The 15,141-nt window shown below is 48.4% G+C and overlaps 1 protein-coding gene across 12 annotated transcripts in view; it reads left to right on the top strand.

Annotated features, from left to right (window-relative positions):
- The window catches only part of Rreb1 (ras responsive element binding protein 1), a 178,598-nt gene that overhangs the window by 43,203 nt on the left and 120,254 nt on the right, over positions 1-15,141 (top strand). For 4 of the 12 annotated variants that reach the window (XM_075969882.1, XM_075969869.1, XM_075969881.1 and 1 more), the window contains exon 1: positions 11,224-11,475. The exons of 2 other annotated variants lie outside the window; for them this stretch is intronic. The gene's annotated coding sequence lies outside the window, so the exon portion shown is untranslated. Of the gene's footprint in view, positions 1-5,602; positions 5,621-10,827; positions 10,846-11,165; positions 11,184-11,223; positions 11,476-11,745; positions 12,113-12,858; positions 12,878-15,141 lie in introns of those variants that run through there. 6 more of the 12 variants (XM_075969871.1, XM_075969873.1, XM_075969880.1 and 3 more) reach the window with 5 other exon arrangements.

Raw genomic sequence — 15,141 nt, 5'->3', positions numbered from 1 at the left:
GATGGGACCACCTGCAGCCTGTGTTACAATGCTGTTTACAAAACACTGGCACAGGCCTGGGAGTATAGCTCAGGACACACGTGTGCCTGGTGTGCACGAGGGTTGGGTTGAACTCTTGACACCAAACAACAAAGGCAGCAAAGGCTATTGAATGATAGCTGTTAGTATAGACATTTATGATCGTATCATTCTGTTCATATATTAGTTTTCTGGTGTTTTAGGAAACAAAGCAGGGGCTGGTGAGATGGCTCAGTGGTTAAGAGCACAGACAGCTCTTCCAGAAGACCGGGGGGGGGGTCAATTCCCAGCACCCGCATGGCAGCTCTCAGCTGTCTGTAACCCCAGTTCCAGAGAATCTGACATCGTTATACCAATGCACATGAAATAAAGTTAAATAAAGTTTTCTTTTTAAAAAAAGAAAGAAAGAAAACAAAGCAAAGCCATACACAGTGCATTTCAGGGGGGGCGGCAAAAATGACTTCTACTTAAAATGATAACTCTTCAACTACCAGAAAAAAATGTATTCCTCAAATCATCTGTGTAGCTAGAGGAACGATAGACTAGTTGAGGAATAACCTTTGCTTAGAGTAATAAGCGAGGGGAATTAAAGTGTTCTCAGCAGCCCACTCCTACCTTCTTTCCTCCTTCTTTTTTCTCTTTTTTTTTGAGACAGAGTCTCATTGCATAGCTCAGGCCGGCCTGGAATTCATATGTAGAGCCGGCTGGTCTGAGGCTCCCAAAGATCCACCTACCTCCACCTCACCAGTGCCACCTCTGCCAGCCGCTTTCGACTCCTTGTCTGCCACTCTTTAAGGGAGTGTTGTTAAGGAAATTTTGAAACTGCAAATGACATCTCAGATCTGGCCAACCTTCTGCTGCATTTGCTACTCCTAGGCAAACCCTTTCTCCAACCTCTTACCCCTTCTCAGCTCCACTTACCATCCAGGTTGGTTCCAACTCTGAATACTTTGCCGCATATAGTATGTCAAGAGTATGCAAATCCTGCGGGGTGGTGATGGTACATGGATCTCTGTGAGTTCGAGGCCAGCCTAGTCTACAGAGTGAGTTCCAGGGGGAATAAAAGAGTATACAAATCCCTTCTTTCAAGAGAGGCTTCATCCATGGAACCTCTCACTCAGAAATCAGTTCCTAGCCAGGCGGTGGTGGTGCACTCCTTTAATCTCAGCACTCTGGAAGCAGAGACAGGTGGGTCTCTTTGAGTTCCAGGCCAACCGGCTCTACAGAGTAAGTTCCAGGACAGCGAGGGCCGTCTGCTGAGATCAGAGGTGTGTGCCACCACCACCCAGCTCAAACTGGGTAATTTATAATGAATGTAAAGAGCGGTTTATCTAGCTCCTGGCTCTAGAAGTCCAAGCACATGGCTCAGACATCTGCTCAGCATTTTGTGAGGCCCCTCTTGCTGCATCATAACACATTGGGGGCTTGGGGGCGTGGCATCCCATAGGACACAGTAAACAAGCCAGCTGGCATGGCTCCCTTAATCCCGCTGTCATACAGGAGGACCTCGGGTTTTGTGTTCTCCTGCCTCTGCCTCCCGAGCGCTAGGATTACAGATTGTGTCAACACAGAGCTTCATGAATCCGAGGCAAGAATTCTACCAACTGAGCTATATCCCTTGTCCCTTTTTTCTCTCCCCTCCATTTTACTTAAACAAAGCTATAATCCAGCCAGGCATGGTAGTGCTCCTCTGTTATTCTAGCACGAAAGAGGCAGAGTCAGGAGTACTGCAGGCCAGGGGCCAGCCTGAGCTGCACAGTTTCTATCTCAGGAAAACAAAGCAAATATCCATGACCTCCATCCTTACCTCCATGACCTCCTATAATCCTATTTGCTTCCAAAGGCTCCATCTCCAAGATCTATAAACCTATCAACATTGCACTTTGGAGATTAAGTTTTAGCATACATTTGGGAGGAGACAAATCGCTAGATCACAGTATCCTCTGTGACTTGAAGAAGTCCGCCTCCTTGTCTCCTTCCTGTGTCATTAATCTCTCTCTCTCTCTGAATGAGCCCATGGTACTTCCTCTGATATTTATACATTCCCCTCCTCATCTTCCGAGTGCTGCTGCACATTGCCCCCACAACAGCCTAAGCGTCGATTTTATGCTTTTTATCTCAATTCCAACCCCTCCATCATGTTCTGTCCATCCCCATGATTGATCTGTGTCTGGTTTGTTTCTTTTTTTCTAAATCCTACTTACTTACTCCATTCATTCATTCATTCATTAGTTTTTTGAGACAGAGTTTCTCTGTAGCTTTGGCGCCTGTCCTGGAACTCACTCCGCAGACCAGGCTGGCCTTGGACTCACAGATCCACCTGTCTCCACCTCCCAAGTGCTGGGATTTAAGGCATGTGCCACCACTGCCCAGCCTTACTTCATTTTATGTGTAGGAATATTTTCCCTGCATGCATGTATGTGCACCACATTCATGCCTGGTACTAGGAGAGGTCAGAACAGGGTGTCAGATCCCTTGGAACTGGTTACAGATGAATGTGAACAGTCATGGGGCTGTACTAGGAATCAAACCCAGTTTCTCTGGAAGAACATTATAACACAGTGCTCTTTTTGTTGAGCTATCTCTCTGGTCCCTGTCGCTCTGGTTTCACTTCATATCTGCTCCAGTTCCTCAACTCAGACTTCTCCATCTCACCAGCATCCATCCTTGGGTTCTCCTTCCCAGAGAACCCCATGCCTGGTTCCTGCTTGACTTCATCTTGCTTGCTCTCCTAGCTCTCCGAGCTAGCTAGGCCTGCTTTCTTTATCTTCACTCCCTATGGAAGAGCAGCCAGTGCTCTTAACCTCTGAGCCAGATCTCCAGCCCCCACGAGGGCCCTCTTGTCACCCTGCTTCCTTCTGACATGAAGGCCTTGGAGGGAAGCTCAAGAGTTATGACTAAGGTTTGTGTTAGCCTCAGCCTGTGCCTCTTTCTTGGTTTTCTGTACTGATGTTTTATGCATTCAAGGCCATCAGTTACTAGCACTCACAACTTGCTCCCTTTCCCCAACCAATATGTCTTCTGTGTACCTACAATTCATCCTCCCTCTCTTTGTTAGGGGATGATTTATCATTGTGGGGGCTAGAGAGATGGCTTGGTGGTTAAGAGCCCTTGTTTTTACAGAGGACCCACATTCAAACCCCAGAACCCAAGTGGTAGCTCCCAACCATCTGTAACTGCAGCTCCATCAGATCAGATGCCCTCTCTGACTTCCGCAGGCATCGGGCACAATGTCCTGTCATTGCTTCTCAGCCTCAGGGCTAAATCATCCCAAGGCTGATCTCGGGACATTTTCTTCTCTGTCCCAGACACAGGTATGTGCTCCTTCCTTCCAAAGCAGTTGCTTTCTGCTTCCGATAGCTGTGTTCCCTCCCTTTCTGGCATAATTTTTTTTTTCCTTTGGACATTAGTCATCTGACTAATGACACCATACCTCTTTCACACTGATCCTCCTGGAGAGCTCAGCTCTTCCACCATGGCACTATCAACACTTGAGGCCAGAGAATTCTCCCCCGTGGGGCTTGTCCTGTGCACAGCAATAGACTAAGCAGCATGCCTGGCCTCTATTGATTAGGGGCCTAAAGTACCTTTCTTCTCATTTGTGATAGGCCAGGCTGTGGAGATGTTGCTGAACACCCCTTGTAGAGCAGAAGTGCCTGTTTAAAAACATTGGTGTAAATGTTCAGGAATGTGGATTCTAGGCTGCTGGTTGTGGTGGTGCATGCCTTCAATCCCAACACTTGGGAAACTGAAGTAGAGGCAGAAAGGCCTCTGAGTTTGAGGCCAGTGTGGTCTACAGAGTGAGTTCCAGGGCAGCTAGGGCTACATAGAGAAACCCTGTCTCAAAAAAAAAAAAAAACCAAAACAACAATAAAAGAATGTTGGTTCTGCCCAGGTGTTATCTCTAGTCTCTCTGCAGATGTATTGAAATCCATAATATGTCCAGCTAAGGCTTCAGCATTATTCTACACATACAGAATACAATACTTGAGGAACAGAAAGAGGTTTGTACCCCATGCTATGTGAGGGAATAACAATTATAAACAAAGCTGCTCAAACTAAAAATGTGTACCATCTTATCTTTCTGATTAAATTCTTTTTTAAAGACAGGGTCTCACTGTGTAGCTCTGACTGGCCTGGAACTTACTATGTAGACCAGGCTGGCCTCAAACTCACAGAGATCTATCTGCCTGCCTCTGCTTTAAGTGGTAGAATTAAAGGTATGTGCACCATGCCTACCCTTCCTCCTCCCCAACCCCAGTAAAATTCTTGTTAACTGCACACACGGTAACAACTCTTCTGCACAACTCCAGTCAATTGTATTTTATTGAGATATTCAAAACAACCAACAAGGCTTTTAAGAGAATCAGTAATCGATTTTATTCAAAGTTGGCTGACAATGGCAGTAGTGAAGAAGGTAGGGCCCTGGGGTTGGATGTGTGATGGCATTGCAGTTCTATTACCAGTTCTTTGATACTGGGCACTCAAGTAATGTCCCAGCCTCAGCTGTAGAATGGGCACAGTCATGGCACCTACCTGACCAGTGTGTGGAGGGGCTGAAGCGAGATCTTAGCTAGAAGCTCACCCTTGGACCAGCGCCTGCCCAGCACAGCCAGTGTCCAGTAAGCGGTAGCTGCTATCTTCACTGTGCCCTTTTCCTTTCTCTTCCTTCTCAGCCGAGCTCACAGCCTTCACTTCCTCTTCTTCTTTAACCCCTTACTTCCTAGGCCTCTTTGCCTTCCACGCTCTCATCGGCCTGGTTTCACAGAGCTTGCCTTTTCCCAGTCACTAGCCTTGATGGCTCTGTTTTAGGGTTGGCCACCTCTTCCCTTAAAAGCCGCCACTTCCTTGGCTGATCTGCTTCAGAGGAAAACAAGAGGGCCCCCCTGTCACTCCCACTTCCTTCTCCTCCTAATTGCAAGCATTTCCCTGGGTTTAGCCTGGTGGCCTCTTATTGTCCATTGTCTTTTCAGACCTTTAAGCTGGACCCAGTTCCCCCTGATCTTTGTTGCATCTTCTCCCCCAAATTCATGGCACTAGTGAGCTGGCTCCCCATCTCTGTAAGTCACAGTCAAGGGACCAAAGCTAACAGATTCTATCTCCTCCCCCTTTCCTCCAGTCCTTTTCATTCCTGCCGTATTCCTGCATGGACATCGGCCAGGCTAACATCACTTAGTGACCTTTCTTGTTTTATACCATACTTTCTGATTAATGCTCTATAACTTCTTTCACTTTCTTTCTCCCAAAGTCAATTGATCAGTTTCTCTTCATTTCATGGCCCATTTTCCCCTCTTTCTTGAGACAAGGTTTCATTATATATCCCTCCCTTGAATTCACAATCCGGTTGCTGAGTTCTAGGATTCCAGGCATGTGCCACCATGCCCAGCTTGTGACCTAATGTCTTAAATCAGTTTTCTCCCCTCTACCTCAGCAGCAGCACCCGGATTTTTACTCTTTCTGAAGTGAACTCTTCGACTAACTCCTAATGAGTATTCCTGTCTCTTTTTGTCATCTTCCAGACCATTCTCCACAGCACCATGAAGGAAGCTGGCTGCCCTCTTCTGCGAGCTCTCTCCTGGATGAAGTCCAAGTTTGCTTAGAGGTTTGCAGAAGCCCCCTGGCCGCTGCTCCAGCCCCATCTCTCGCTGCCTCCCCCTCCTCCCTCCCCAGCTGCTGTCACTGAGGGAGGTGTTTGCAGTTCAGGAGACTGACCTTGTGGCGTGCCTCTGTGCCCTTGTGCTGGCTGCTCCCAGACTTCTCTGTCTGGCGTGTGCTACCTCCTCCTCTCTGCCTGGGAGACACCTACACGTCTCAGGAGACTCAGCAGACTGTGTCACCTCATCCAGGCAGCCTTCTCCAGTGTCCACATCCTTTCTTCAGAGGCATAGCCCCCTTTCTCCTTTATTTCCACCTCAATCCTTAGTGTCAGGTACTCTGCTACCTTCTACCTCAAATAGACTCCCACCTCCAGACTTTCTTATTTTTATTATTCTCTTATTTTACCTCAGGTGTTAGCTTGGTCCTGATTTCTTCACTTCTACTTCCCGACCTCCCCTCTGCTACAAGATGTTTTCTGAGAGCTTTTTATCTAAGAGAGTCTCTCTGCGTTGGGTACTCAAGATTTTTTCATGGGTGATACAGAAAAATTCTGTGTAATCTCACATATTTAACTATGTTCCAGCACCTGTCAATTCCTGCTCATCTTTTAATACATCCATCCTAAAACCTTTACCAATTTTAGGAAAAAGCCCATAATTTGCTATAATACTGCTTTTGTGTTTTATTTATTTATTTTGAGACAGGGTTTCTCTGTGTTGCTTTGGAGCCAGTCCTGGAACTAGCTCTTGTAGATCAGACTGGTCTTGAACTCACAGAGATCCACCTGCCTCTGCCTCCCCAGTGCTGGGATTAAAGGTGTGTGCCACTACTGCCCGGCTTACAATACTGTTTTTATGTCTACTGGTTTTGCTATATATGTTTTATACTCTCTCTATATGGCTTCATTTGATTGCTTTTTTGGTGCTAATTTTGGCTGTGTGTGTGTGTGTGTATGCTGGTACCCTCAGAAACCAGAAGAGGGTATCAGATCTCTGGAGCTAGGTTTATAGACAGTTATGAGCTACCTGATGTAGGTACTGGGAACGGAAATCTGGTCCTCTGGAAGGGCAGCAAGTGCTCTTAAACCCTGGGCCATGTGTTTCAATCCTCAGCTTTTTGTTGTTTTAAGATAGGGTCTATATAGATAGCCCTGGCTAGCTTGGAAATTGTAGTAATGCTCCTGCCTCTGTCTTTCCAGTAATGGGATTAAAAATGTATACCACCATGACTGGCCTAATTTATCAGTTTTATTCCCAATTTTTAATCTCTTAACTTGCTGGTGATTCTCTGTAGCTAACTTCCATTTAGTGTGTGTGTGTGTGTGTGTGTGTGTGTGTGTGTGTGTGTGTTTGCACATGTGCAGGCCTGGGTGCCTGTACTTTGGTACACAGGTGGAAGCCAGAGGATAATATTTTGGTGTGGGTTCCCTCCTTCCACTGTGGGAATTTGACAGATTGAATTTAGGTCACCAGGCTGGCCAGCAAATGACTTTACCTGCTGATCCATCTCACCAACCTTCAAATTCTATTTACTTTTTTTTAATTTTTTTTTAACTTTATTTTATGTGCATTGGTGTGAAGGGGTTAGTGAAACTGGAGTTACAGACAGTTGTGAGCTTCCATGTGGATGCTGGGAATTGAACCACCGAGTCATCTCACCAGCCCCCTCTATTTACTTTTTAAGCTCTTATGACTGATTCTGCAATGAACATCTGTGACTGAACACATATGTCATTTTTAGTATAAGATTTAGGAGTAGAATTGCTGGCTCACAAGGTCACTGTGTGATTTTTGTTGTTGTTGTTTGTTTGTTTCTCAAGACAGGGTTTCTCTGTAGCTTTGGAATCTGTCCTGAAACTAGCTCTTGTAGACCAGTTTGGCCTCGAACTCACAGAGATCCACCTGCCCTCTGTCTCCCGAGTGCTGGGATTAAAGGCTTGCTCCACCTCCGCCCAGCCACTACGTGTGTTTTAAAGGACTGCCAAGTTATATTTCAAAATGGCTGCACCATTTCCCGTCCCTCCAACATTCATGCCAGCATTTACTTATGGGCCTTCAGGTGAGTGCCATTTTAGTGGCTGTGAAGCAGCATCTCATCGTGGTTTGATAACATGATTCTTCTTTACTTATTGGGTGTTTGGTAAATATTTATTGTATAAATGATATCAACATTTGAACAAATCTACAGGTACTTTGACTTTCAAATTTATTAATTAAGGTGGTATAAGGCTATTAGAATCTAATTCTTTTTGTTCTGTTTTTCTGTGTAACAGCCCTGGCAATCCTGGAACTCTCCCTATAGACCAGGCTGGCCTTGATTGAACTCAAAGAGATCTGCCTGCCTCTGCCTTCTGAGTGTTAGGATTGAAGGTGTGTCCCCCCATGCCTGGCTAGAATCCAATTCTTTTTAGTACTCTATTGTGTTTTATTTTGGCGTGAGATAGGGTTTTTAGGTTTGTTTTATTTTTATTTATTTGTTTGTTTGTTTGTTTTTCGAGACAGGGTTTCTCTGTGTAGCTTTGTGCTTGTCCTGGAATTAGCTCTTGTAGACCAGGCTGGCCTCAAACTCACAGAGATCTACCTTCCCCTACCTCACAAATGCTGGGATTAAAGGCGTGCACCGCCATTGCTGGGCCCCGAGATAGGGTCTTGTGCTATAATTACAGCCAAGGCTGACCTGGAACTCACGGCAATCCTCTGTAGTGTTGCTATTACAGACATGAGCCACCATGCCTCGTTAGAATAAAAAAAAGATTCCAGGTGACTTTTTTGTTGCAAGAATTCTCTACGTGGTATAAAAATGGTGATTTGTCACGAGAATCCATGGAACTTTGGACATTTGAAAGTATTTTATAGAATAAACTAACTGCAAGGAAAACTCCAACTTTGATATTGCTGCTGTTTGTGACTTAGCACAACAGCAAGTGGGAAGTGAAGGCAGAGGATGGTGAGTTTGAGGCTGGTCTACAAGAAAAGAGCCAGGGTCAAACAAAATACATCAAAACAAACGACAAAACCCCATGTCTCCCAAGAGACAAGAAATAAGGTAGCATTATCAGAGTGCCCATCCTTAATCCCCTTAGTTTGAACAGGTTGTAAATTGGAACCACAACACTAATTTCTATGACGACCATATGAACTATTCTATTTATTTAAAAGCCAGCCTCCTCTGCAGACCAGTCCTCAAAACAACTTTTGAAAATAACACTCCTGCCAGGTGGTCGTGGCACACGCCTGCCTTTAATCCAAACACTCGGGAGGCAGAGGCAGGCCTGGTCTATAAGAGCTAGTTCCAAAGCCGGGCGGTGGTGGCGCATGCCTTTAATCCCAGCACTCGGGAGGCAGAGGCAGGTGGATCTCTGTGAGTTCGAGGCCAGCCTGGTCTACAAGAGCTAGTTCCAGGACAGGAACCAAAAGCTACAGAGAAACCCTGTCTTGAAAATCCAAAAAAAAAAAAAAAGAGCTAGTTCCAGGACTGCTCCAAAACAACACAGAGAAACCCTGTCTCGAGAGGCTTAGGAGAGTGGAACCAGGTGGGTATAATGGCACACGCTTTTAATCCTAGCACTTGGAAGGCAGAGGTAGGTGTATCTGTGAGTTTGAGGCCAACCTGGTCTACAAAGTGAATTCCAGAACAGCCAGAGCTACATAATGAGACTGTCTCCAAAAACAAAAGAAAACAAAATTGGAATTGCTAAGGCAATTGCTTGCCTAGCATGAGACCACGCTAGCACTTCATAAATGGGGTGTGATGGCACTAGGAATCACAAGTTCAAGATTATCCTCAGTTAGCGAGTTCAATGCTGGCCTGAAGACCTTGTCCAAAAAAAAAAAAAAAAAAAAGGAAAAACTACAATTTCACTGGATAGAGTTTTGCTCAGTAAACAGTAGACTCTGGGAAATACAACAGGTTCTGAAAACTTACTTTTAATGACTGGAAGTCAAAGAAACAGCCAGCTGAATCAGTTCCCTCCCTGTCTGTGCTTTAGTCTACTTATCTCAAGTTAGGGGTAATGGTCCAACTGTTTTTCTTTGGTTCTAGAGAGATCTATCTTGGCCAGGCTTCGTTTTGTTCATTCTGTCCTCAGACAGACACTTCTGTCTGTAGTCCCCCCCCCCCCCAAACTAGACAACATTTGAAGGAAGACTTCAAATTAAAGTCTGTAATGGGCTTTACAACTCTAGGGTGCTGGAGCATTCCAAGAGGAGCCCATGGGGTGGAGTTAGGGCAAAGGTCATACTAAATAGCGTGTAGCCAGCTTTCTGCATGTGTAACATCAACTAAGTGGTCCCAAATGCATAACTCTATAGTCCTGTTTTCTGTGCTTTTTAATCTTCAGAATTTGTGTGTGTGTAAAGGTAACTATCATTCTTATCTTTCTGAATATGTATCCAAAGGCCGAGAACAAGCCCCCTTTGGAACCTAAGTAGAAACTGTCTTACTAGTTGGAAACATGTCAGCTGCTTTATGGAGGAAGCACAGCTGAGGCCTGGCTTCTCTGGGTTCTGTGATAACTCGGGCCAAGGCAGTATGGTGGCTTCGGGAGCCCCAGAGATGGAGAGAGGCTCACAGGAGGACCCGTGCTTTTCAGAGTTGAAACAGGAGCCCTCTGAGAGAAAGAGATAGTTCATGTGGCTTCCCTGACGCCTCGAAGGGAGACGTGGATGACACAGCACCAGCCATTCCTCGCGGGGTGGGGACAAGGTGGAGGTAGACGCCTTCCTTAGGCACCACTCGGGCTGTCAGCATCATTTGTAGGAAGTGAGAAGGCAAAGTGACAAAAGTTTAGGACCCTTGCGTTTGTTAGAAGAGAAGCAAGTTCCAAAGTCGCTCCGCTGGTGGGAAGGACCAACTTGGGAGAGAAACTGTGAGAGGTTGGGGGCGGGGTGAAGCGCCTGCTCTTTAATCTCCGGCCCCATCCTCTTACTCGCCCCACCTGGATGCAGGGCGAGGACCGCGTACTTCAGAAGGAACTGTGCAGGTTGGGGCCCCGCTTTCAGATTCAGGGGAGCGGAGACGGATCTGGGGGCTCACCGTCACCACAGTACCCTCTCTCGGGCCTCCCGGGCGTCCCCCCAAGCTTCTCTCCGTATCTCTGCCTTTCCCCTGACTCTGTTAAAATAGTGAAACAAACCGTGTTGTAGAGTGATGGAAAGCCGCGGGCCGAGAGCCACTGGCTGTAAGGGGCTGGAGAGGAGGGGGCACGGTGGCTGGAGATAGTGACCACCAGTGAGTGCTGGGTGGATCGGAATTGCGCTCAGCTGCAGCCGCTGAGACCCTTCCCCTCGGGCGGCCGGGCCCGCCCCTGGCCCCGGGCGCCTAGGAGGGCGTGGGGGCAAACTTGGATCTGCTATTGGGGTATGGTGGGGACTCCACCTCCATCCATCCTGAGATAGTGGCAACTGCAGTTGCCTACCTTAAATTGGGGCGGGGGTGACGATTGGGACAGCCGGGTACCGCGGTCCTACCGACTCCCCCAGCTCAAGCCACCGCGGCCGCTGCGGCAGCTCTGTAACACGTCCCCAGGAGACTCGCAGGAGCAACACGTGATGTGTCTACTTATCAGGGTGAGAGGGGGAGAGCGAGTCTCCGTGCGTGCGGGCGAGGAAGCGGGGCGGGGGGCCGAGGCGGGGGCCGAGAAGACGGCTGGGGCAACGGGGTCGCCAGCTCCTCGCCCACCTCCCTCCCTATGGGAGAAGAGGAGGAGGGGAAGTGACTGCGGAGTTGATGAACTTTGCACATCCAGAAACGCCATTTTGATTCCTTTTCCGGAACAAGTTTGCATCTCTCCTCGTTCTCTCCCCGAAGCCCACCGGTCCCTACCGCATCATGCCTGGAAGCCCAGCACCCTGCCGGGTAGTAAGTACACATCCCGAGTCCCCGCTTGCGGCACTCGGGTGGCTGCGAGATGACCGGGGCGCTGCCGGAGCGACCTTTTAAAGAACTTTTTGGGGATGGGGAGGGTGAAGTGTGCAGAGCGCGGTGTACTTCTGAAACTCGGCGTTTGGCAGAAAGGACCCGCGCGCCCCACGCTGCGCAGCATGCGCTCGGTTGGGGGTGCGGGGTAAGGGCGGCCGGGATGAGCTGGGCAGCCCTCTCCCCTCGGGCTGCGCGCCCGGCCGCTCCTCCTCCTCCTCCTCCCCTTCCTCCGCTTCTTTCCCCTTCCCGAGCTGCCGGCTCTGCCAACCAGCTCCCTGCGCGAGCCGCCGCAGCGCCCCGCCAGCAGGACCTGATGCGCATCCATATTAGCCGTCCGAGCGCAGGAATCCGGCCCGACCCGCGTCGCCGAGTTTATTTTTAACCAGTACCGCCGGGACTCGGATGGTGCGCGCACCACGGGCCAGAAACATCTTCCCAGCGCTGCTCTCCATCTTCCGCCCTCTCTCCCCCGACATCCTCCCCCCCATGTGGGAGGGGAAACTTTTCTCCTACATACTTTCTAGTCTCTCTCGGGTCGGGAAGCACGGAGATGACGGAGCCTACCAGCCGCCGCAAGGTATCCGGGGGTGCCCACCCGGGGTGCAGGCGCGGGGGGCTGCGCGTTCGGGGCTGCTCAGTGGGAGCATCCGCCGCGCCCTGCTCTGCGGACTTTGATCCTCCCGGGCGGACGGCGCCGACCGGGAGGGGCGGCAGGCAGCCCCGCGCCCTCTGCGGGCTCCCGGCTGGCGGCGGGGCTGCGGGCGACCACCGTCGCTGGGGAGGAGGGGAGGCGGCGACCCGGGCCGGGCCGACACGTATTGTTGGTGACTCTGAGGCTGACTAGGTACGAGCTTTGGGGGAGCCCCCAGCGTGGGGCGAGCTTGCATCGCGGAGGGGGGGCTCGCGCCCGGCGCCGTCACGAGCACAGGAAGGAGGCCGGGAGCATCCGAGGCGGGGCCGGCGCCCGCCCCACCGCCCAGCTGTGGAGCGCGCTAGGAAACTTTTGTCCGCCACCCGCTGGACCAATTTTTTCTGGAGTTCTGGGGCTTCGCTTTCTCCTCACACCCCGGCCCTTACCGCCGAGCGAGGAGAGTGGGGGAAGCCGGTGACTGTGGTGGGGTGGGTGGGGGGGAAACCGATGACTACGAGAGGCAGCCCCCCCCATCAGGCCCAGCTCCCCGCTCCCCCACCCCGTTCGCGGTCTCTTAGGAAACTGCGACTTTAATGGTTGCTAAGGAGCAGGGGAGGTCCTTCCCGTCGCCGGCCCCCTCCCTGGGAGGCGGTGTGTTTTCTGTACAGGGCCAGGGTCGCGTCGAGGATGTGACCCGCTCTCCGGCCCCGGGTGAGTGCGGGGTGCGGCGACGGTGCCCGCGGGCAGCCGGCCGAGGTCTAGGGGCTTGGGGACCCCACTGGGCTTGGGCTCGGCCACTTGACAGGCGCCGCGTGCAGCTTGCGTCCCTCGTCCTCGGTGCATCCGTGATGGGTTATAAAAGAGGAGGAAAGTTATTTCTCCTTGCTCAGCAGATTTGCCCTCCCTCGCTCCTTACTGGTTAAGAGATAGAACGTGAGCCCAGATCCGGACGAGCAGTTCACATTCCATTACGAAATTCTACACGGCTTCAGAGCCAGCAGCAGCACACATTAGGGGCACTTCGGAGGGGATTTTCTTCTTTGGGGGATGCTGGTAGAGGTGGTGGTGGAGATTGATACAAGGGTGAAAAAAGATAGCCTTTTGGGGATGTTGAAAACCTTGCCTTCAGGTTTTCAGCCCTCGGTCTTGTTTTAAAGTTTAGAGCTAAGCATATCCCTATTAAAGCTTATGGGAAGAAAGTTTGTTGGATGCTGGAAGTTGGCGAAGTATTTCTGGAAATGATTTCTGCAAAGGCTGACCTGCTGCTTGTGCATCCCCTGGTTGTGAGATTTCTTTTTCAGATAATATGGTGGTCTGTGTCTGAGTGCGAGTGTATTGTGCAATAGTTAATTGGAGTGGAAGGTGGAGAGATGAGTACAGCCAAGAAAAGAATGTGTTGCCGTTTTTTTTTTCACATCCTCTGAGTTTGATGCTTTCTTGAGTAGGCAGGTATAGTTTCCAAGAGAATTTAACTAGGAAGTCTGAGTTGGAAGCTAAAGTCTTGGTTTAAATTTGCAAGAAAATTCTGTGCAAGCTTAAAGAAGCCATAGTTTTTATGGAAAGAGTTCAGTGTACTCTTCAGACTTTATGTGCAAGGGTGGACTCGTTTTAGAGCGTTGGAGTTGGTTTTTGTTTTGTTTTTACCTCTATCCATTGGGGTATCTACTGATGGGTCTTGCTTTGATGTATTTGGTTACACTGATGAATTAAACATTTGAATAGCTCTAATCAAGTTTTAAATGTGTGAAAAAAATTCCTTCCCCAATTTTTACAAAAGAAAGAGGAGTACTTTGATTTAATTGTGTCCCCTTCTCCATTTCAGATTAGTTAACTTGCAGTGTCCCAATCTTAAAGTTTTTTTTTTTTAAAGTAAGCTAGTTGTCTTTTCAGGGTGTTTGGTTTTTAAGAAAGGCTTAACTCCTAAGAAATGCTGCTGATGCTCTGTGGTACACGGGATACTTACTATTCTCCCCATTTTCCTGGATACCACTTTATTTCTCATCTGAAACTCAGACAGTACTCTTACCGTGGACGTGATGGGGAGCATTTGTCTGACTCAACTGGTACAGGTGGTTCATCCATTCCTAACCATTTACATCATTGGACAAGTGACCTTTTGATGGAAGGGGCTTTTATCATAGATTTCTTCAGGCAGAACCTATCAACCTGAAGAGAGCTTATTTGCATCCAGTAGGGATACTTGATTGTGGATGGAGGAAAAATAAAACCTGAGTGCCTTCGTCCTCATTTGATCAACAGCTGTTTAATGGTGATCTGTCCTAAGCCAGGCACTGACTAACAGCTGTTAGCAGACTTCTGTTTTTTACTTGGCTGTTTTGAACTGCTATGTTGGTTCACTTCCTAGGTCAGTTGGGAAGTCTTTCTCGCTATTGTGTGCTCACTTGCTAACACCACTTAGCAGCTTCAGCTAAGTACATTTCCTGGTTAATGAAGTTGAAAAATTCTATCCTCTTAGGGTTTTGCATGGCATAGTTAATATAAACTTTTTACAGAAATTGGCTAAACAGGCCCTCTAGAAAGTAGTGAGAAGTGGGTCCTTTTGATGTTTCTATTCATTATCCTTCTGAAAAGTAGGTGGTGCTTAGAAGGTCATAGGATAAAGGTTGCTAAGCAGCTAAACAGAAGGATGCTAAAATTAACCAAAGCTTTTTTGAAAGGGAGTCCTTCCCTGTTTTACATTATTTACTAGGTTTAATTAATTTCTGAATCCCACGTGTTTTTTGACCTAGGAAGGTAGGATGTTAAAGTTGGTTTTGGTTTTTGTTATTTAAATAACTTTTGTTCAGTGTCTTTCATTGAAGTTTAGTACTCTCTGACACGGTGCTGTGCTATCAAATGGCAGCTTGTCAGGGATGACTTTCTTGTCTTTTAAGAGGTTGAACTTCCTCGTTGTTATGTGTGTATAACGTCACCTGCTTTCACATTAATAACAGATTTTTATGTTTGTTTTGGAA

The sequence above is a fragment of the Microtus pennsylvanicus genome, chromosome 4 (genome assembly GCF_037038515.1).
Source record: "Microtus pennsylvanicus isolate mMicPen1 chromosome 4, mMicPen1.hap1, whole genome shotgun sequence".
Taxonomy (NCBI): Eukaryota; Metazoa; Chordata; class Mammalia; order Rodentia; family Cricetidae; genus Microtus; species Microtus pennsylvanicus.
This window is presented reverse-complemented; position numbering and strand designations above follow the sequence as displayed.